At 42.1% G+C, this 23,959-nt stretch overlaps 1 protein-coding gene across 2 annotated transcripts in view; it reads left to right on the top strand.

The window, feature by feature from the left end:
• Nucleotides 1–8,552: 8,552 nt before the first annotated feature.
• The window catches only part of BMPR1A (bone morphogenetic protein receptor type 1A), a 79,571-nt gene continuing 64,164 nt past the window's right edge, over nt 8,553–23,959 (top strand). The window contains exons 1-2 of one of the 2 annotated variants that reach the window (XM_018081576.3): nt 8,626–8,644; nt 9,465–9,557. The gene's annotated coding sequence lies outside the window, so the exon portion shown is untranslated. Of the gene's footprint in view, nt 8,645–9,464; nt 9,558–23,959 lie in introns of both variants that reach the window. The other variant, XM_029963191.1, reaches the window with a different exon arrangement.

Raw genomic sequence — 23,959 nt, 5'->3', positions numbered from 1 at the left:
GATCACATTGCAATATTCTGCCAGTTCAAAATCGCTGGTTTTCAGATTGTCTGCTCAGACCTTTAACCTTTGCACAAGCCAGTGGTTCCTAAAGTGTGCCCTGTGATCCCTGGAAAGCTCAGCTGTCGGAAGTGGAAGCAGCAGAGGCACAGGCCAGCTGAGAGGGAACAGGGCAAAGTTCAGTAGGAAGGGACACGGTGCAAAAGAGCTTGGCAAGTCTTGCATTAAGAGATTCTTAATAGGAGAGACATTATTACTTGCTCTGAAGAAAATGGTGATTTCAAAACTATAGGCCTTGGCATTATTCCCCCCCCCCAGCCCCAATCATGCCTCTTGAATTCAGCCAGTTTCTGTTGATTAAGGAAGGAAGGAATGTGTGAATAAGATTGCTGAAACCATTATTGAAACACAATGAAATGCTTTGTTCTCCCAGCCAAATCAGAGTTATGGATGAGATTCAGATTATATTCAGGCATAAATTCTGTGCTGTGTGCCTATAAAACATGCCCTTGGATAGCTGTTAAAATACAGTTCCTCCTCCTCTTAGGAAGATTACATCAAAAGAAAACAGTAACAAACGTGTGTTGTACTAATAAGGACTGTCAGGCTGAGTCACAAGACTTTTCTATGCAGTAAGGACAAGCAGAATGATTTTTTTTTTTTTAACAAAGCTTAACTTTTGAACAAAACATTTTTCTTTTAAAAGTTTCCAGATTTTAACTGTTAGGGAATAATAAATTAGTATGCATAAGGTATCATTAATAAATCTGCCTCTACTACAAAAGTATTTTCTAATCTTACTGCTTTAAAAATCAGGTTATTTTCATTAATGACAAAGGCATTATGGAAATTCTTCTGCTTCCACTTAGTTTTACTATGTGTAGTGTTACTGAAAAAGAGAGGAGGTCTTTCTAAAACAGAATTAATTATTCATTTTCTTTTAATTAGAAGATATAGATAAAAATACAACTTTGAATTGAATAAAGGTGATGGTTCTTCCAGTGCTTGTGGAATGAATAGTGCTTGCTACACTAAAGCCAGGAAACTTACTGTTCTTTTAGATTGTTTGGGCAAGTTTAATAAATATCTATAGCTATAATTAAATATCTCATTTCAGAACAAAAGAATGATTTACAGGGTTTAAATTATTTTAAGATGTAGACTGGAAAATAATATTAGGATTGAGGTTTAGTTTCATTTAAAGAAATCTTAATGTTGATTAATGCAAGCATTCCTATATGCATGTATGGAACATGTATATGGATTGAAACACTCAGAACTGAGCCTCTGATTTCCTTTAAGTGGATGTGTTTCATACCTGAGGTATTTGAGCCCAAACTGTTGTCCTATAGTCCATTTATTAGATATTGCTTAAGAATATTGCATGGAACTGAGTGCACTTAGAGACCTAGATTTTGTTATCTGTTAGGCATTTGTGCTTTATGAGGTAACATCTCTAGACTTCTGATAGCATAGATGATGTGGGAAAAGAAAAAAAGGGCACACTTTCCAAAATCTGGCTTCATATATATATTTAAAAAAAAAAAAGGATTAAGGAATAAAATTTTTATTTGTGCTTTATAAACAAAGACCAGATACATTCTTTCACAAACAAATGTTTTTCTGCTGCACCCATCACATTCCTTGACATATTTTCTTCCTGCAATTTTTTCCCTGTACTGATTCTGAGGACATCTCAGATTCCCCTGGGATTAATGCACAGGCAGAAGCCTGACCAGTTCCTGTGACTGACACAGGCCTGTAAACTGGGGGGTAAAAAGTAATAGAATGGGCTGAGGTGGCAGTGTGGGTGTGCTCAGCTACTGCCTCCTGCAAATCCCTTCCTGAGACCTACTGAGATTCATTGTGGGTGCACCATTTATATGACACTAATTGAAAGTTTCTGCTTTGTTGCATGTACACTACACAGCATCTACTTCTGGCCAGAAAATCCTTGCAAGAAATGTGATAGTGCAAGCCAGAGCTTCAGGTTCTAGCTATGGCATCAAATAGAGCACACCTAAATCTAAGCTGTGTTGATATAAAATAATGACAGAGCAGAGTTTTCCTTTCAGAGTGTATTCCCACTGCCAGCTGCTGCAGCAAAAGGAGAACAGGGCTGTAATGTTTTGTGGATAGTGATTTTCTGCCCTCTGTTATTATGTAAACCAGTTTCTGGAATGTGAGCTCTTCTGAGCTGCCATTCTTCTGCATTGTGATACCAGTCTGAATTCAAACTTGCAAGATTTCAGTTCATTTGGCAGAATTTACTTATTCTCACGTTTTCCTCATGTCACTTATTCAGCTTTGTGTTACACAACCTAGAATGGACTGGAAACAGGCTGGTGGTGGTAATTACACCAATGCACATAACCACAGGTTAGGAGGCACATGCTGAGAGATTAAATTCTCAATACGTACCACATTTTGCACCTTTTATAGACTTATATGGCTAGTGGTTGTTGGAGCCTTCATTGATCTCCTAAGCAGTCCCAGAAGCTGCTCTCTGTTCAGAAGTTCTCTAAAAAGAAAGAGTCAGTGTTATTAAAAAGTAGATATTAAAGTCTGGGGGTAGTATATATCCTTAGGGTCCATATTTGCCTATTTAGTACAACCTCAAACAGTTTTTGCTCCTATGCAATTCTCACAAAAAAAAAATTAAAGAATGCATAACAGAGGGCTGTTACTACTCCTCCCTAACTCTGGGTAAGAATCCTCATTCCCCTCCAGCTTAGGGAAATTCACTGGCACAGAAAGGTATAAATTACATCTCTGTGTGCCAGCTGCAGAGAACCTGGCCACAAATACTTCAACTGAGACTATTTTATTCATTCCTTTAAAGGAGAGTGACGAAGGTTTTGCTTTCTCTGATCTTGTAACATAAAAAATATTGATAGAACAATCTTTAAAGTCAAAGGATAGTTAAGTAAATGTTTATTTTAGACTTACATTATTAAGTGCAGCTACTTAAGAGTGAATAATTGCTATCAAAGTGGGCACACGTGAAAGTAGTAAAATGAGATAAAAATGTAGGAGAGTGAAAAGGCAAGGAAAAAAGCGGCTTTCAGTGTAACAATTAACCACCCAATCTCCCCTGCCTTTATTCACTGCAGGATAATTCATTGTAACTGAATTAGTGGTGAAACATTCAGTAATAGGCCTTGGTAAGGAAATAGGAGCAGTGTATCAGGATATCCTTTTTCCGCCCCGGAGTACCAATACTTTCAATTTTATACACAACGGAAGTAATTAATTGCAACACAAAGAAGCCTGGCTGTGTTTCCTGATGGTCACACAAGCAGCAGCTACTATTGTTTAGCATTTGGAGTACGTACAGTGAAAGCTGCTCAACTGCTTTTGGGGGGGGATTTAATTTCCATTAGTAGCTTTTGAATGCATAGTGGATTATTAATATGCTATTATCTTAGATCCAATCCTGCATCCCTAATCAGGTAATTTTTTGCTGATGCCAGTGAGAGTTTAAACTGTATTAGGTACAGCTGCCAAATGCAGAGATTTGCAGACACAGGCAAATTTCTCACTGGAAGCAAAGGGAATTATAGACTGTTTCTGAGGATTTGCTTTTATTTGTATCTTTAACTTGTTCAAGTTGCAGTTTCAGTACATATTCAAGTATCTTACAGACTAAAAGAGAAAACCTTCATGTCTATGCCTTTAACTTCATTTTATATTTTCAGGCATTTTAGCTGACTGCTGTGACTGAAATACAAGTATATCCTTTTATTATTTAGTAGATCTATGTTATCTTAGTTTTGCTAGAATATGAAAAAAACCAGGAGAGTATTTTGCTGCATTTGTTCTTACTTCACAGCAGTGCATTCATGTTTAAAGATAGGATCAGAATGAGAAAAAAAAAGGATATGATGAAATTATTTAGTTCATTTGTTTTGTAAAGAATTCAGATCTGTTTCATTCTAACAAGCTTGGAAGAACATAGCATTTCCAGCCTTATAAATGTCCATCTTGTAAATCTCTACAGTATCCACCACTACAGGTGCCAGAAACACATCCACCTGAATCCATGCCTCCTGAGGACAAAGTTGTTATAAACAACAAGACAGAAATTTTCTGTATTGAAAAGAATTCCCCTTGTCTAACAGCAGGTTTAAACAATATTTCTGCTTTCAGCACTGGTTCAGTTTCAGGACAAAGCCTGAGCATCAGCAGAGGAACTGTTAATACAGTGTGGACTTGGAGCTAAGGATTATTCAAATTCTTAAAAGAAACTAACAAATACCTCTTAAAAGGTGGAGGAACACAAACATAGCTTAGTTATTAGCTTCTCTCTGAGTGTACTTAAACCATTTGGCACTGCTGACTGATAATTCAGAACATAAATTTTAAAATCAGCTCTACAATCTAACTCTAAATACTTAATCTTCTCTGAGAAAAGGAACACTTTTGGGATTTTATGTGCATGCATCTAGGGGAAAACATATTACTAATTCTCCAAACAAACTGATGTGAGTTTGGCACCCTGGTGAAGCCTCTGCTGAGCCTACAAATATTTTCTTTTTCTGTGATTAAACTTTTAATGTTCTTACTACCCAACACTGACTTTAAGAAAAAAAAACAAAATAATTTGAGGTGTTTCTTTGTATTTATAAGTTATCTCAGGGTTTATTATGGTCTGGTGAAAAGACTACAATATGGCTTTTGTACCTGGGAATCCATAAAACCAAACTAAACCAGCTTCACTGGGCACAGGAAGAAGAAACAGAAAAAGCAGCAGGAACTTTGGTTCTTGACTGGCAAAATGTCTCCTGGAGCAAAGTGCTCCCATTCCTGCAGCCCTCTGCAAGGTGCAGTGGAGTTCCCCCCCACACAGCTCCTAAGGAATCCTTTCCCCCCTGCAGCAGCTGCCTGAGGCAGGGACAGGTACAGCCATTTGTCCTCCTTCCTCCCCAGCCACCTGCACAAGGCAGGAGCCCAAGCAACCCCAAAACACACCAAGAGTTTCCTGTTTCCTCGTGCCCATGCTCTGCACATTGAGCTGTTATTCTTTGGATTCTTGCCACGGGGCTCTCCAGTGCTGCACTGTGCCCAGCTCCACATCACACTGGGGGGACCGAAGGTTGGCCAGGGCTTGACTTTTTACAACCAGTGCTTCACCAGCAGAATTCTTTAAAAAAAACACCTTTCTTCACAGATTTGATTCTGTCTTATTGAATTAATTGTGCTTAAATTTAAAACACTTAATAAAATCCATGACATTTCTAAGTAACAAACAGCTGAATAAATTTAGAATGAAAAGAATATGCTTTCAAGTAAAATAAATCTGAAAAAGAGACAAAGCCAAATTCATGTCATTTTAAGTGTAATAATTGTGTCCCTGGCTGAAGGTCAATATTCTTTTAATATGTAACATGGAATATTTATTTTGGTAACAGTAACAGAGAAATACTCATCTAATTGCTAACAGTTTTCAAAAATATATTTGGACACAGATTTAAGACATATGAATTCCAGAGACTGAAGAGAAGAAGGATCTACACAGATAAAGTCCTATCACATGGCTGACCTTCTCCCTATAATATATACCTCTTTGTTCTTTTGATATTCAAGTCTGTAGTTCCCAAGTGATTCCAAGAACTAATGAGAAATTCCTGGAGAGGACATAATTGGAAGATTATCCAATTCTTGATTTATTTTTTTTAAATACAACTCTCTTCCTCATGACAGTCAGTCTTGAACTGCTTTTTTTATATCTCATGTTAGATTTCCACATCCCATCCTTGCCAAATGAACATATGTTTATTTTCAGATTTTCAGACTTCAGTGTCTTTTGAGTGCGGCTCAATTCATAAAATAAATACTTGATGTTACCAAAACCTGCTGTGTCTGACTTTTTGCAGATTCCTAAAATCTTCACCAGGTAAGATTCTGTTACTGATAACTAGCTGAGTGGAACCCTGTGCCTTTCTGAGAGCCTATCAACTAAAGTGTTTGTTTGCTGGTTTAATAGGCATATTTCCTATCCTGGTAGAGATATTGGAAACATATTTTAAGTACTGCACTGTTTTGAAGGACACCAGTACCTTCTATGTAATGTTTCATCAGACATCCATCACAATCTAAATACTTTTTAACATGGCTGTGACTCAGTATTTTAGATTCAGTTCATTCTCCTGCAGCCCTAATATTATCCTAATGTAGTTTACTTTTGCAGACTTTATTTTGTGATTAAGACAAGGAGTTACATGGTGCTCCTTAATGGGCATTATTTGCCATAGCAATATAAACTTCATTCTCAGCAACAGTTTCTGACCTGACAGGGACTATCACTTGTGGGTATCTTGAGCACCCGAGTGCCTTGAAAAGTATCAGCTGGGATGGCAATTTCTGCAATGTGCAAATCTCCACACCAGGAACTGGATGAAAAGAGTCGATCCATTTCACAAAACAGATTAAAAGCATTTCAAGGCAAGTGGCCTTTGCTAAATTCATGCATACTGGATTGAACTCCATATCTAACATCTGAAAAGCACAGGGCTGTGTTAGCACATAGTATTACTGAAGAGATGCTGGCATGAACAGCTCTGGTTCTGGTTGGGAGCACACACACGCATGTTGCATTCTTCTTCCATATTGAGTGTCTATTCTGCTGCTATAATCTGATAGTAGACAGAGTGGAAGAACAGCAGACTCATATTTTCCTTTGAAATTATAAACATAAGCATAGGAGTTCTGTATTGCTTGGCATGGAAGCCGTGATTTTGTCTTTCTTGCTGGCTGGCTTTGTTTTGGACACTGACAGATTTTTCTGGATGATGGTGATCGGAAAAAATTTTCTATAAGTCTGGTAAGACAGGAGCTGCATTTTTAAATGCCTATCACCATAGTATCTGGCCACATACAATTACTAGGTGTGCCTTTGTTTTTTAAAGGCCTGCCTACATTTTAAAGGAGTCTGTGAAGTTGATAGGTTTGAAATTATACTTCCTCTTTTGTTTTGCTGTATAGGGAGCACACAAGCTAAGCACTCACCAAACGATGTGTGGGTACAACACGTGAACCAGACTGCAGAGCCAGCATTCTCATCTGACATTCAGGAGTGGAGTGCACAACATTTACAAGTCCTATCTGATATTAGCATGCAAAAATGGAGCTAGACTGTGGAGAGCTCAACAAAATAAGCAAGCCCATGTTTCCCACAATATAATGCACATGTGGCTATTTGGCACCGATAAGCCAGATTGCTTCCCAACTGGTTATTCTATGGAAACAGTTTATCTGGGCAGGCATCTCAACATGAGCAATTCCTGGTGTGTCCTGGAGGCCTAAAGGGTGTTTTGGTCTGCAGCAAAGGGAAACCCGAGTCGGTCTGTATGATCCATATGATCTTCATTTAACCCTACACGTGCAAAGTTCTTGAAGCAGAGTAACCAGGTGACAGGACAAGGGAAAGGCCAGACAATGTCAGCAGCACAACTGCTGTCACTCTGTTGAGTGAAGGACTGAAACCAGCAGCCCAGGTGGGAGCTGTGGGGTCTCATGTTGACAACACTGCTGTCACTGAAGCTCTTTCTGCACTGCTGCTGCTGGGAGACCTCACCTGAAGACAGACAGACAAATTATTACTTTTCCCATTTGTCCTAATGATAAGGAGCTGGGAACTGCAATGCAAATCATGGCCTTCAGCATCCTTATCAGCGAGCAGAGCAGCTCATTGCAGAAGTTATAATGTATTCCAAACTAACTGGGCTTATTTATTCAGAGACACAGGAAATGGAAAAAGCAAACAAACAATCCTGTCCTCTGCCATGGAACTATATCCCTCGTGCAGCACCGACACGTCAACCTTCTCAGAACTGGTTTTCCGCGAAGCCAAAGGGCCCATTGGAGTCCCTCATTTTTCCCTACGCTGCTGCCACCGCGTCCTGCTCCTCGCCCACCGCAGCTCACACACAGGCCCCCTTGAACCCACATCAAAGCTGCTCCGGTAATCCCCACCACCACCTACTCCGGGAATCCTGGCAGCTGCCCCGTTTTCCATGGCGCCAGCTCCACCAGCATCTGGATGGAGCTCCCCGGCCCTGCAGCCAAACCCAGCCGCGGCTGCTCCTCGTGCCTCGATCCCCTTCTCGGCCACAGCGCTTCCGCGACAGCGACCCGGCCGCGTCCTGCTCTCACACCCTCCTGCCCTTCCCTAGAGGAGCTGCTTGCCCGGGAGAGCCCTGCTGGGCGGCGGGAAGGGATAACGCCGGGGCCCGGGCGCTCGGAGACGGGGCCGGGGGGAGGCAGAGCGAGCCCGGCCGGTCCCTCCCGGCCAACTCTCCCTCGCCGCGGAGCCGCCCCGGCGCTCCCGCCCGGCACGTGCTGACGGACGGCGCGCTCCCGCTCCGCGCGCCCCGCGCGCGCGCGCCCGGCCCGCCGTGATTGGATCCGGCTCGTTCCGCCCCGCCCCGCGGGGACGCGCCGGGAGCGCCCGCCGGGACACGGAGCCTGCGCCGAGCCCGCGCCGCCGGCCCGGCGCCCTCCTCCCCGCCCGACACGCACCCGCCTTCGCCCGTCGAGCGCAGCCGTCGGGGCCCGGGAACGGCCCGCGGAGCGCGGCGGGCGCGGGCCCCCCTCCCCGTTCTTCTTCCCTGCCCGCGCCGAGGATGAGGAGCCCCCACGGCCGGTGAGTGCGGGCCGGGCCGCGGAGGCCTCGCCCGGGCGGGAAGCGCCGGGCGCCCGGGCGCGCCGCGCCCGCTCCGTGTGCCGCCGGGGGGCGCGGCGCTCCCTGCGCGGCGCTGCCCCGGCCCTGCCCGGGCCGTGCCCGCGGGGCTGCGCCGTCGAACGCGGGTCCCCGCGGCGGTGGCGCCGCCCCGGCCTGGCTCCCCCGGCCCCGGGGGTGCCCCCGGCCCTTCCCGCCCCGCCGGCCTTCCCGCCCTTCGTCCCGGCCGCGCTGGGGCGCTGCGGCCGCGCCGCGGGGCCGCGGGCGGGGGTCGGGCCGGGCCGGGCCGGGGCGCCGCGGGCCCGGCGGGTCCTGCGTGGGCAGGGCCGGCGCGGCGCTCCCCGGCCCGGCGCTCCTTCCCCGCTTCCCCCTCCCTTCCCGGTGTTGTAATCCCGGGCCCGCTGCCGAGCGGCCCCGGCCGGACCGGGCGGCGTGGGAAGGGTACGAGCAACGAGGTGCTTCGCCTCCCTTTTGTGCGAGCCTTGAGCAGAGCCGGGCGCCTGCTTTCCCAGTCGGGTTTTACCGGCGTGTAACAAAAAGCCGTCTGAAGAAATAATAACCCCTAATTCTCGCCCGTACCTTGGTAGTGAAAGATGGTGCTGTTGAGGACCGGCTAACAACGCTGTTTTCATAACTGATTACAAAATCTATTGAACGGGGTTCAAAAGCATGAATGGCTTTTTACCACCTTTCAATCAACCACCCTCTGATGTTGTTTTGGTAAAATTAAGAGTGAATTCAGCAGCAGGGAATGGCAGTAAGTTGTGGTATTTCCTTTCAGCAGTCGCCTGTTACTTTGTGTCAAAAGTAGTGTGATGATTCTTCCCAGTGTAAATTGATTCCCTCCGAATTTACATATTTTGTTCTCTGCTTACAGGTAATTATCTTTGCGTTCTTTTATCAAGTTAGTGCGCTAGGGATTGTTCAGGCCTGTTACCTGCAGGGATAGGGAAGCTGCTTTTGTAGGCAAGGAAGACTTGCCTGAATTGCAAGGCTTGCCTGGTTTGTAGTAGAACCCAGTCCCGGAATGAAAGGCTCACATGAGACGAGGTACATTCAGAGACTTTGTCCAGTCCATAGCCAGAAATACCCCATATTGTGGCATTTGTAGCACTCTGGACTCTTGCTGGCAACGTATTGGTCTTTTGTTCTTGTACTTTAGTTCCTTTTGTAAGTTTTTCTTAGGTTATGCACCACGTTTTGGGGAGAGAGTGTGTATGTACGTGTATTTTATATTTATTTACATAGAGACATACAACCTGGTAGGCTTTGAGTTCTGGTTGGAAATGATTCAACTCAGTCCTCAGAATGCCCTGCTGGCTGCTCTGTCCCAGGGACAATGAATGTGTGTGGCTGGATGTGTGGCTGAATTATTTTTGTTCCCTCAATTGTGAAGTAATTTAGGTTTGAAAGCGAGCTCTGCACGTTACCTGCTTGAGCCCCTGTTCAAGGTAGAGCAGAAAGCTGTTGGTAAATTGCAATCCTGAAATAGCACGTTACTGGGAATTCGTTTAGCAAATATGTGTTTAGTGAAACACTATAGAGCTGGAGCACGGAATTTCTTTAAAGTCATTGCATGGGTCCCAAATCCTCATGTTTTGGACACTGCTGTGCAAGATCCTCACAGTGAAAACTGTGTGCTTTGTTACGAGAATCAAAAATACTGACTATGGCAGAGTGTGTGAGTGGTACATGGGCTTTATTTGGATACCAGCACTTAGGAATTAAGGATTTAAACTGTAAGTGATATAACCGAAGTAATAACTTTGGTTTTATAGTAGTTGTATTTATCGAGCTACTCCAAGTCAGGGCTAACAAATTTTTGGTTTGGGATCAAATATGGTGCTTGTTCAGATGTGCAGTAAACAATGCCTGCTAACTTCTTCCAAAATGGACATATGTTTGCAATGGATAAGCATTACTCTGGAGTGAAATGCCATGGAGTATTGCACTGCAAAGGGGAAAAGATTTCGAAGAAGCAATGAATAGCTTTGTCTGCTTCCCAGAGTCCTGAAAGGCAGGCAGATAATAGATGATTTAAAAAAAAAAATTATTTATTTTCCTTGGGTTTAGAATTGTGAATTGCTAATACTGGATTTGTTCAAGAAGCAATATACATATTCTGTGGTTATGGAATATGAAAAAAGTAGGAAACTACTTGTTACGTGTTTATTAACTTATATTTTTACAACAAAAAGTCAGTTCAGGGTATCTTCATAGAATCACAAAATCATTTGGGTTGGAAAAGACCTCTAAGATTATTGAGTCCAGCCATTAACCCATCACTGCCAAGTCCATCACTAAACCATGTCTCTAAGTATTTAAAAACAAAAAAATGGTTGTGAAAACAGTGATCCTTAATATGTCTAAATTAATGGAATCTCTCTTAAAGAGAACTTCCAAGGTGTGGTGTGGCACAAAGATGTAGATAGGAGGATCTGAGCACATCCCCTTCACAGAAGGGACCAAAGAACAGATATCAGTGCTTGCACTGATTTTGCCATAGCCAGGTTTTCCAAGAGAAACACACCCACCTCCCTCAAAGCCCTTAAAAGCAAGCAAACCAAAGGAAAAGATTCCCTCCTTTTCTGTCTTGTTGACCATTGTGGCTGGTAACTTTTATGCTGAGAACAGTACCTCTTTCCAAGGGCAGGTGAAGGTCTAACACAGTAACTTCTTTGGTAAATTGCTGAAAAGTGGATGGGTGAGTGAGACCAGGGAAAGTTTTACAAGTGTTTGTTTCTCCCTGCTTATGTCAAGCATCCGTTGAAGATCTGTCCTTTCTCTCTGGATATCTGGGAAAGCATCAGGTATTTCTTGGTTCCTCAGTAAAAAGAGGGCATATTTTCAGTTCCTGGGATTTCTTCACTTCTGTTTCTTATCGTACTGTAAGATATCTTATCTTATTGTCGTCTGTAAATAAATGATAGAAGGAACTCAGTAATTTAAAAGCATGTGACATCAGAGTCCTGTGTGGGTACAGATGGAATACTTGGAGCCTTGTTTCATTTGCTTCCTTTGTTTCATGTTCCCCCAGTGCAGGACTTGGGGGTGGGCACAGACTGTGCCTCACAACAGGGTTTTTCCTTTCACTGCTGCTGTCTCAGGGGTTCCACTTTTTTCTTGGGCAAGATCTGCAGAACCCTCTGCAGTTGCCCCACCACACTTGTGCTGATGGTTCCCAGTTGCCATGATGTCTTCTGTGCCTTCCACGATGGTGGTTGCTTTAAAGGGAAAATGGGATTGCTTTCTGCTGTGAAGTCTGTTGAGAGCTTGCTACTCTCAGGCAGAAAGTAGTTTGACTTGTACTTAAAAACGTTTAAAACTGACAATGAATGTAAAACTTAACTGGCTGTATGATGTCCTTTAACAATAGTATGGAGAGTACAGTAGGTGATCCTTGGAATTGGGTAAAAAGTTGAAATAGTCACCTAATTTTTCTTCCTTTTACAGAAAACATGATTTTAGCTTTCAGAATGCTCTTATTGAGAAGATCTGTGGAATAGCTATTTTGTGAGGGATTCAGCCCAGCAACATCTGTGCAGTACCTGGTACTCAGGGTGTGTAAATCCCAGGAGGTTTAGTTTGATAAAACAAGTAGCTGGCCCAGCACTGACCAGGCAATCAACTGGGGGACAAGCTGCCAACTTCCCAGGATAGTCTTCATTGTGAGTTGGCTTCCCAGCACCTCACTGGGTATGTTTACAAAGCATATTAGGTGTATTTGATGTCCATTTCCCATCCCTCCCCAAAGCAAAACAAAGCAATTATTCTACTAGTCTTCACTATATACTTTGAGTTCCATTGTTTTAGGTTCACGGCGGTGAAGCACTTCAGGTTGTTGTGTATTTGATATGTTGAGAAGAACTTCATGTTGTGGTAGTGATAAGATGCACGGGTTTCTGGTTATGACTCAGTTGTTTAAGCTGTGCACAAATGGTGTGAGAAATATGGCCATTCTGTTCCAGGTTTATAATCCAGATAGTTTGATTTCTTGCCATTTTTCTGACAGGTGCCTTGTAGTTGCTGCCCCATTTCATTTGAGCTCTGGGCATTTCAGTCAGGATTGCTACTGTTTTGTGATAGTCGGGTTAGCAAAATTCAAAACAAGTATTAGAGTAGGAAAATAAACTCCATGGTTGTGATAATATTCCCAGATTGTATAGGCACAGTGAAAGGAGGAGCCACACCAAATCCTTACTGAAGGTGGGGTGTGTTACTGCCTCAGAATTTCTGCAGTGACACCTGTTGTTTCAGTGAAAGTGATTTGCCTTTGTGGAGCTCTCCTGTGAGTCACCAGCTGAGTCTGGAACCTGAGTTCTGTACCGAATTCACAGGTGACTCTTCACTGGGGAGGGGGGAAAGTGCTCTGAGTAGCATGAAGGGTGTGGACTTGCAATGTTTTGAAAGGTTGTGATAAGACAAAAACCTGTGTAGTAATAGTTCACAGGGTGCATACCTGCAGCATGTGGCTGATTGCTCTGATGCTCGCTTCTCCCCCCCAGATACAGAGGAAAATAAAGTAGGTTTAAATGCAATTATAGTATGTGATGAGTTGTCTGTGCAGTATTGTAGCGTAATTCGCATCAAAACAGCAGCAATGCTTTTTACAAAAATTGAAGATCACTTAAGTTTTCACAGTGCCTCCTCAGATAATTGTATTACATGATGGCTTCAGTCAACTTTATTAGCATAAAATGTGGAAGGAACTAGCAATTCTTTGTGTCTGTATTCCCTCAGTTCACCATCTTAAAGAGAAAACTGTCAGTCTTGCTATGTTTTGGTTGATAAAATTGCAAGCAGATGTAGCAGAGATAAATTAAAGAAATATCAAAATCTCAGAAGATATGCACCAGGATATAAACATGGAAGCCATTTGCTTTTCTCTTGTCTTCATAGTGTTAATTACTAAGAACTTTTTCTTGATTTGAGAAAACACCACCTAAAACCATTTGTAGGCCTTTATACTTCCTCTGTGAGAGGCTGGTCCCAAACTTGTCTGGAAACCAGTGGACAGAGCTCAAATGACTTTGGAGGACTGAAGTCATCAGGGATTTCACTTACACAAAGAATCAATACTCTGCTGATGAGATTTGTTGTGCAAATTAGTACATTATGTGCTCAGAGTCAGAATTTCAGGGATATGGGAGCGGTGAATAAGCTCAGATATCTTTTTCTAAATTAATGATTCTTTTTCCTATTCTGTGTTCAGTTGGAAATTCGCAGTGCAGTGGTCAGGCAGAGGCACAGGCAATGTCCCATGTTTTTGTGCAGGGCTACAGAGGGTTTAAAAAGGAAACATAAACAGAAAAGTTGTGAGGAATCGTTCAGCAGGAAAAATGGATATTGGAAATATGAAGAACTGTATCATCCCCTTGTCCCCTATGTTGGGAATGAAAGAACTTGGAGAGTAGTATGAGAACAAGAGTGATTTGTTGGAAGAAGGCAGAGCGAACCTCAGTGACAGGAAATGTGAGTGGGAAAACCAGAAAGCTGTGTAAAACGTGCTCCTGCTGGCTGCATGTCCTTCTTTGTGGAAGAGGAGTTAGCCTGTAACAGAGTGCCTTGGAGAAGGTTTCAGAAACCCTCCTGTACCCTCCCTGTGTTGTCCAAGGAACAGGCCTTGCAGTTGTCAGATACTGCTCTGGACAAGTGAGAGTTAATTCCAAGAGGGGATTGGGGCAGGGCACAGGAAGGCACTGCCAGCTAATGAGGTGCAGCCCTTCTTAGACTCAGTGCCCCAACCTTCTTCTGTCCAGATTGCTGAAGGGATTTTAGCAGTAATGAAAAATGCAGTAGTGGTACTGAGTGTTGGGCAGAAATGTCCCTGCTGTTAGAAGATAGGGAAAGTTTTACTCTGAAGTATTTTTTAAAACTTATTTTGAATGTCTGCTTTCTTGGAGACAAAACAAACAATAAAACTCACAGGAAAAAAAAGTGCTTTTTTGTTTTAATGCATAGATGTATTTTTCTAATTTTATCTTCCACATTTACTAGTTTACAATCTTTTTTTTTTTTTTTCTTTTTGTGAAAATATCCTATGGAAAATTTTCTGCAGGAGTATTCTAAAGCATATGCCACTCATTATGATTGAAGATTATGCCCTTTCCCACCCCGGCAAATTATTATTGTGAGCCTAAAATGAAATTAAAAATTGTGTAGGTTTAGTGTCCAATCTGTCACATTTGCTGAGCTGAACCAATGGTCCTTGTAGGGATAATTCTTCTTTAAATCTCATAGTGTGGACTGAAGTTTAAGACAGATAATATTGTATGCCCTAGCTTTCTACTTTGCTTAGATGAATGGAAATTTTTTTAAACAATGCTAATTCCATGTATATATTTTAAAATATTTTATTACTTTTACATTAATAAATTCTTTACTGATACTGGTTTACACTAATCTTTGTATGTTTTGTAAAGCTCTCTTAGTACATGGTGACTGACATTTGGGGTTTTTTGGAGCTTAAAACTACCATTAATTTATTACAACTCTAAAAAGAATCAAAACCTGGAATGTTATTTTACTCAGAAGTTTAAGGCAGAGGGCTCTGATGAAGTGTAGAAAAATCCTCATATAGCTGATATTCTTCAGTTTTCTGCTCTTAAAATTTCAGGGAAGGAATGCAGTTAGGGACTCGCTAATTTGGGTTAAACCAGGAACTGCAAAATAAAACCCGACCCAGACAGGACAGTTTTTATTCAAACCCAAACCTCTGTTGAACTGTCTGTTTTTGTTCCGCCCCTGGCTCCCCCACCTCTCTCCAAATTCACAAGTTTTTAAATGTCGAGATGTTTCTAATTTAGAAAATTATTTTGGTGTAATGAACTAAAACAGAGAAGAGGGGACTAAACTGAGGGAGGTCAAAAACCAGATGGAAATAGAAAATCTGAAAACATCTAGTAAGAAAAAAAAAATCCCCCTTGAAATAATGGAATCTAAATGCTGAAATTATACATCTGCTCGGCAGCTGTGCATTCCTTAGCCAGAGGTTCCGCTGCAGAAATGGCATTACTCAAGTTTTTCTCAAAGTTTCAAATGCTGTTGTATAATATTTACATCTCTAATTCTGTCAGTAATGGTCTTAGGAGCCTGGGGTGGAGGGGGGGAGAATAGAGGTGGAGGGAAGAGCTGATATAAGAATTTCCTTCTTTGTGCTTAAGCATTTGTAGTGTGTGTGGTTGTTTGCTACAGTGAAATTTGGTGATTTTCTTTCTTGGTTGTTCTGAATGCTGATGTAAAGGGTGATTTAGTTAATGGAAGAGGCTAAAATGTTCTCTTGCTTTGTAAAAAGATAACAACCAAGGACACTCTTGCTTTGAAGAATTTTAGACAAAATTTAAAAGTTTGAGGTTGTGCAAGATAAATGTCAGGGTTTTCAGAAATTCTGAATGCTGTTTTCAAACTGTTTCTGCTTTTGGAAGAAGTAATTGTTTATAGGAAGATATTTTTTACTATGTGTAAACTGTGTATCTTTGAACAACCAAAGATAAAATAAATCTCCTTCATGGAGAAGAGAAGCTGTGAGTGTGCTGTAAATAGCAATCATAGGGTCTGCTGAGGATCTGAAAGAGCAGGAGTGGGGCTTGGGGCTCGGGTATCAGGCAGTGTGGGCAGAGGAGCAGTCATGGTGAGAAAGGCTTGCTGGGTTTGAGCCCTGGAGAGGAGCCCAGAGCTCTCTTCTAACAGGTTTTCTTACCTGAGATAGGAGCAACAGAATGTTAATCTCCTTTCCCTATATTACTGCATAGCACCTCTTTCCATATCTATCCATCCACAAGTTATTACTCCATTGTCACTATTGGTTTTTCCCTCCAGCATCTGTAACTTTGTCATGGTGTGAAATGAGGTTTCAGGCTATTAAAGTGTAGCCAGTATGAAGTTTGTATCTACACAGACTAGGTCGAATACTTTATTTGGATTTCACTCTGTTTTCCATATGTTGTGGAGAAGACTGGGCACAAACAGGAGAAATTGGAGGTCTGTGTGCAGTCCCGTGGCTGCAGTCTTGTTGGGATCAGAGCTGGGGTGGGATAGCTGGCATGGCTGGAGTGCTGCAGGGGCTGGGTATGGGCCCCCCAGGAAGGACAGGATGGGGTGGTGAAGGGTGCAAGGTGTTGTGGGGTTTTTTGTTGTGAGAGCACCGTGGGAATCCTTGAAGCTCTTCCATTTGGGTGAATGAGGAGTCGGTGGAGAGCTGTGGTCAGGGTTAGCAGCAGGTTGGCACAGGTGATGGTGGTGGGTGTCTGATTGCCCTCTGTGGTGAAGTGACTGTCTTGGTGAAGGAGTGGAGAGCAGCAGCTGTTGGTTTATAGTGACTTCCTTGGGGTAGCAGCAGTGCCACTTGCAACATCCTCATCAACCAGCTGATGGAAGTACAGACAAATGGACAGTGGGATAAACTGAAAACTGGTTGAGCTACTGGTTGAACAGAAGCCTGAAGTCCAGCTGGAGACCAGCCACCAGCATGTGCCCCAGGGGTCACGGCTGGGTTTGCAGTAAAGTGCAACATCTTCATAAATGACCTGGATGATGGGACAGAGCACAGGCTCAGAACTTTGTAGGCAATATAGAACTGGGAGGAGTGTTTGGTCGGCCAGGTGGTTGTGCAGCCCCTCTCAGGGACCTGCATGGACTGGAAAGGTGAGCAGAGAGGAACCTCATGAAGCACAACGAGGCAAATGCAAAGCCCTGTACCTGGGGAGGTGCCTTCTGGGCTGTGTTAGGGTGGTTGTTGTGGGCAGGTTGAGGGAGGTGATGATGCCCTTCAGCTCAGCACTGGTGAGACACATCCAGAAGGCTCTGGCCAGTTCTGGGCTCCCAGGAAGAGCTTGGCAGGTGCCCCTGTGGCACAGAGGTGCTGGAAGCAAGTGAACGAGGCAGGTTCTATTCTCTGTGTTTGGAAGGAGTGTGGAAGGGGGAGCAGCTTGTGAGGTGGTGAAACTTGTAGCTGATACAGGTATTGCAAACTGGCTGTAGCAGTATTGAATGCCCAGATGATAAAATACCAGATGAGGTACAGTAAGTGCAGTGTAATTTAATTCAAACAGGGGAAAAACAGTAATAGGCTCTAAATTAGGTATTAACACTTGGAGAGATCCTGAATAATTTTCCCAACAGCTCTTTGCTTTGAAGCTCCAACTTCAGATTGAACCTATCTGCTTACAGTGTTGAATTTTTTTTTTCCTCTCTTTCATCTTTTTGGTTGTGTTTCCACTGTCACTTTTGTAATTGTGGCCAGGTAGAAGGTTGGATTTGTTTGCTAATTTAGCTGTAAACTAACCCTAAAAAAAAAATCCCCTGGATTTTTCAGTAGTTCCAGCTCACCGTGGTACCATGTGGGGAGTAAGGGGAGAGGAGGGCCAGCACTTCCCTTCTTGCAATCAGTACAGGTTTAAATGAACTTAAGCCAATTTTGATGCAGTATTCTATGGAGTAATTTCAGGTTTTTTAAAAATGTGATTATGCAGCTGTACACATTCATTATATATGTTATATCTTTCTGGTAACACAATTTTAACAGTCCTATTAAGACTAGAAGGTAATTTTTTTGGTTCTTGTTTGGTTTTTCCTTCCTACAGCAGTACAAATAGGATGCAGTACTAAACAGACTTGGACTTCTTCAGCTAGGGAAAAAGAAACAGTAGAGAGGGAAAGTGATGGTAATCTATCAAATCTTAAATGAAATTAAGAAACTGATGAATAGTGTTTCACCACTGGTTTTTTTTCTCCATAATGTAAGGGAATGGCAGGTTTACAAGGGCAGTAAAGTGGGGTGTTTCTTTCCTTCCTCACAGCGAATACTTCAGTCAGGGAGTCACTGCCAGAACAGGTGGCTGTGGATGGAAGGACTGTGTGGATTTGTGGTCACACAGATTTGTTGGGGGATATGTGCACTGATGGCAATAGCACAGGCACTTGTGTCTAGTTGTAGGTCAGGAACTACACAGGTTTCTGGATGGAGCAAGGGAGGACTCTCTTCTTCCTTCTTCCCCGACTGGTCGGATAGCAGGCGGTGTCACAGGCAGAGTGCTTGGCTAGACATCTGCCACAGTGCAGGAGGCTAATTCCTAGGCCTTTTATCACACCCACACGCACCCAGGCACGTCAGCTCCTCTGCTCTTGCATTTAGTAGTGTCTGTAACGCCTACAGCCTTTCTTTCATATTGCACTGGCACCCAGCTGCCTTGGTTGACACATTCATTGGGTTTGCTTTAATGATGCTACCGTCAAACGTGAAGTAACATGTTTTTTTGTATCTGCCTTATCTTGAACATTTTCTGTTCAGGTACTTTATTTTGCTTGGTGTGGAAAGATTGATAATATTATTTCCTAAGGACTGGAGCAGTGCAGCCAGGTAGACTTCCATTGATGTCTGCTGGATGAATAATGAAGTGGCAGCTGAAGAGGGCAGTTCTGTGCTGCAGATAAGCCGCCAAGCAGCCGGGTGCACTCGAAGGGCCAGTTCTGCTCCTTGGTCACGCCACCCTTGTGCGTCCTTGCCTTTTCCTCTGCAGCAGCACTGACTGGCACTCCTCTGATGCTGTAGGAATTGAAACTGGCTGAGAGATAATTACCTTTTTTGGCTTTTTTTTTTCCCCCCATTATGCTTCACTTCTTGCCAGAGTAGCTGGGGTTGCGGGGGCAGACCAAGTGTCAGTTTTGGCATTCAGAACAGGAGTGTCCCTTCCAGGCTCAGCTTAGTTGTGGTGTAATGTGGTTGTGGATAAGGCTGCTGTTTAAGAATGTTACCTGTTTTGAAACTCTCTTTTTTTTTTTTTTTAGTTAGCTTGAATGTTAGTGATCCCACCTAACTTCTTAGTGTATATCGAGTATATCCCCTGTCCACGAAGGAAAAATAAGTTGGTCAGTCTTTACTTTCCCACCCTCACATTCTTCCTTCCTCTTCTTTTTCAGTTGAGTCCTCTGTTTTATAGTTTTGTTAAGTGTTTCTGTCTCTAATGTAGTATGTAAAGTTTTGGATTTTGGCAAATTCCTAGTCCCTAAAACTTCCAAGACAAGCTTCGTGTGTCAGCAGTCTTGAAGATGAGATGTCTACTAAGATTATGGAGTGGATGTCACACTGTTTGTGTTTCAAAGGTCTTGAGCTGTGTTCATGTCCCCAGATGGTAACATCCTTCAGTATTAGGATCAAAAGTGTTCAGTAAACTTGTTATGCCTGACAGGGGGAAGTCAGTATGCACGTGCTGTCCAGCCAGCGAGACATGATGTTTGGCACCAGAGCGTGTGGGAGGGAAAGGCAGAGAGAACTGTGGTCAGAGGAATATGTGTGTGAGTGGGGAAATGGATATATTGCTAAGGACAGGGAGGGTGAAATCATACAGGATATATAGAGTGAGCTGGGACAATTACACTGAGATGTAGACCAAAATAGAACCTGAATCTGTAGGAAACCAGGCCTTCCTACGTCTGTTGCTCGTAGTGCAATTTGTTTGATGTGTGATTGACTTTCTTTTATTTCCCTGAATGAAGAGGAAATTTTGAGATGAAACAATCACTTGAGTTTTAAGAAGCAGAAATACCACAGGTGTGTGTTTAAAATCACTGCCAGGGCAGAAGGGATCAATTCAGCCAAGTTTTTTCTTCTGTTTTCCTCATGTAACCTTGGCTTTAGTAGAACACAGAGAAAGCACAACAGAATCTTTATATAGGAGGGACAGATATAACAACAGGTGTGCTGTTCCCAAATCCAAGGATTTTTAGAGTTGGTCAAAAGGAGCACGAAGTGAACAGCATCTAACAAGTGAAATGTGGGTACTCCTTTCTCTGCACTACACTAAGCTGGCTTGTGGCTATGAAGGAGAAAGTATATTTGAGAATTAAATACAGTTTTTAAAAATGTATTTTTTTCAAAGAACTGCTCCAGTTGAAGCAGGAAGTTACCTTTTTGACAATGGACATAACGGAATTAAATGCCATCATAACAGTGCAGTTGATATGAGAGGATAATGTAAAAATGTAGTGTTGAAATGTGTGACCAGCTCATAGGAGTACACAATGCAGCCTCATGTTTATATATTAGTGTGTCTGCAGTCCACACTCTTCCACCTACTGAACCCATTACACTGTAATAGAAAACAGATTCTTTACAAACTGCTTGTTGCAAATTCAGTTGTTTTTGAAAATGCTGGATTTGCTGAATGCTACTCTTATGCACTGGATTTCTGTTCAACAGGAAGCATTATCATCCAGAATCTGTGCTTGTGGAAGGTGTATTAGGAAGTACTTTATTGTTGTGCAAAGAAATTCACCAATACTGTTGAGTTTTTAATTTGGAATTCAGGTTTCTAAAAGTATACTTAAAAAATAACTTTACTTAGACCAGTAATTTTGATATATCTTTCAGAAGATTCTCTTCTCCTGGAAGCAATAACACAAACATAGCTTCCTTTGGCTCAGTTGGACTGCTTGTCCAGGGATATGTTAGAGATCAGTGTTTAAATTGGCACTTGATAAAACAATTAGTGTAAGTTCACAGTCACATTTCTCATAGGAAATTAAGTGTGTTCAAAAGGACAGTTCATTTAGAATGACACCTGTCAGGTTCCATGTTGCTCATGTACCCAAGAGAAGTACATAAAGAAATTAGAAGACATTTTCCTTTTCAATACTTTTTAACAGTGCTTCATGTGATTGTTTTGTGTCTGTTCTATATCATTGTTTCACCATGTATGTGTGTTTCTGTGATATGTAGTTTTCAAATTAGTTTGTGATTGTGAAAACATCAAAATTTTTGTAAGCACAGATGTATTTCCTGGCACTGCTTTTCATTCCTTAAAATTAGTTTGCAATGACAATGTTAGTTTGGGGTTGTTGGACTTTTTGGTTTGTTTTGGTTTGGGTTTTTTTTTGTTGGCCCTCCCTCCGCCCCACAGTGACTGGTCGTAATCTGTGCTGGCGTGAAACTTGTGCTGGACAGAAGTACTAAAGGTATTTGTGAATGTCCTCATAAAACATCACAGTGGTGTTTTCTGTCTGCTCTTTTGGAAAACAGAATCCTCGGTAAAATATGTATACATCTTGTTATTTTTAGCACAGTGGGTTTGACTCCTGTTAAAGCCTTCGGGATTACTTTGTAGTTTTAGGACTGTCTTAATTTTCTTTATATGTAGTTGTTGTGTGAAATATCCCAATAATAGGTCTCGAGCCCAAACCACGACCCGGGGGAGGAACAGGGGATGTTTATGTTAAAAAAAGACACAACAAAGTAAAACTATAGGGAGGATGCTAAGGGTGGAACTGTTATATTGGCCTTCTGAAAGAGAACCAACACTAATAACTTCTTGCAGGCCATTTAATAGCTGTCAGGTAATCACGTTATGGTGTTTTGAGCTTCAGTTCTAATGTGTAAACGTACTTGCTCTGCCACTTTTAACCAACAATTTGAATAGATTTTATTTCAATGACTAAGCATTATTAAATATATTCTAAAAGAAAAATAGCTGTTGTTTGTTGGAATATGTGTGACATTTTCTGTTACCCTAAGGTTAATTGAGAAAGGCTGAGTAAAACAGAAAATACTTTAAAGTTTGTTTATCTGATACAAATTACAAATTGGAAATAAATTCTGTTGATTACTAAGGTAAGAGAGTTCCTTTGTGGAAAAATTTAAAAGTCTGAGTTCTGTATAATCTGAAAGACAAAATGTTATTATATATGATGCATAGAAGCCAAATAACTGTATTTTGCCTTCTGCAAATTGAGGTCTTGCAAATATGTCTATTTGCAGTAAACAAAAAGTTACATTTGAAGTGCTCATATTCTGTAGGTAAAAAAGGCATCTGAGTAGGGTTTTTGTTCTGATACATAACAACACCAAAAAAATCAATCCTGTGCTTACTTTACCTGGAATTCTAGAGGTAAAGTAGCCAGTTGTCAGTGCTTCTGATCCTTGACCTGCAATAACTGAGGTTAGGAAATGTTCGTAGTGGGGAGGTTTTTTAAGTGTATTAATGTGTCTCTAAGAGTGATTATTTTCATCATCCTGCCTACTCTAGCTATTTTTTTCTCAGATTTAAAGTCTTCTGGACACTCCCATTGTAGTGGTATTTGATGTTGCTCACTAGATTCTAGAGGTTTAGCATGAAGGCAGTGCTTCAGTTCAACATCTCTTAGCATTTAGAATTTGTTCCTATTTTGTAGTTCTGAACCATTACAGGGGAAAATGTGTGAATGGAAGGAAACTGTAGATACAGGTCCCTTAGCTCTGAATTTCTGTTTTTGACTTCTTAAGTATATTTAAAGATCTAGGCCCAAAACTTGGCGACAGTGAAGAGTTTCTGGCAGCCTTTGTTGCTGGTGAGGTATATTTTTTACATAACAGAGTGATTCTACCTATACAGTGTACAGTGGCCAAAGGTCTCTTCATGGTAGAGTTGCAGAAGAATTGCCACCCTTACCGGTGTTTTTTAGTCTCAGGTGTAGTTAAGCCAACAAAAGTACAAACCACTCCTATGGAAGTCATACAAAAGAGATCCTGTGAGCTCCTCTTCCACAGAGATGGCCTAAAGACTTGCACCCTCCCGAGATACCCTGAGAGCTTTCTTTTCTGTTCTGATAGAATAACATTTGGTTGTGTGTTTAATGAGCAAAATTGCTACTGCTGAAAAAATGTTTTTCAGGTCGTTCCTTCTCTCTTCTTGCACTGTGCTGTCACTGGAATGATTGATTTTTTTTTTTTCAAGTCTCTGCCTCTTATCTGGTAGCATAATGGCATCTTAGTAATTTCAGTATGTTCAGAATGGTAAAAATCTTGTCTGTGTTGTTTACAGCAAAATACTTAGTTATTCCAAATTGCAACAGCCTTTTTTCGTGGTACAGAACTCCTTGCCTTCAGAGAAAATAGATGGAGACAGTTTATCTGTAAGATCATCTCATCACGTTCTGTTGAGGGGTAACTTGATTGTTATTTCTGTGTGTGTGTAACTGACCTGAAAACTTAAGACATTGTAGCGTTGTTGTTTCCTAAATAAACTACATGCCTATAGTTTGAAAAACTAAGTGAATTCATAACAAAATTGTCCCTTTCATTTGTATTTATGAAGTGATGCTTTGGTTCTGAGATGCAAGATGGAAAAGAACTATTCTTGCTAATTCCTTGCTTGTGAGTAGGATGGGTTCGTTTCCAAGGCAAGTGCAGCCCGGGTGAGTTTTGAGTCGGGGCAGGGATGGAAGGAGGGAGCCCTGGGGGTTGTCGGGGCAGGGATGGAAGGAGGAGGGAGCCCTGGGGGTTGTCGGGGCAGGGATGGAAGGAGGAGG

The sequence above is a fragment of the Manacus vitellinus genome, unplaced genomic scaffold (genome assembly GCF_001715985.3).
Source record: "Manacus vitellinus isolate BGI_N305 unplaced genomic scaffold, ASM171598v3 scaffold_54_pilon, whole genome shotgun sequence".
Lineage (NCBI taxonomy): Eukaryota > Metazoa > Chordata > Aves > Passeriformes > Pipridae > Manacus > Manacus vitellinus.
The sequence above is the reverse complement of the archived record's forward strand: the minus strand, read 5'-3'. Positions and strand labels throughout refer to the sequence as shown.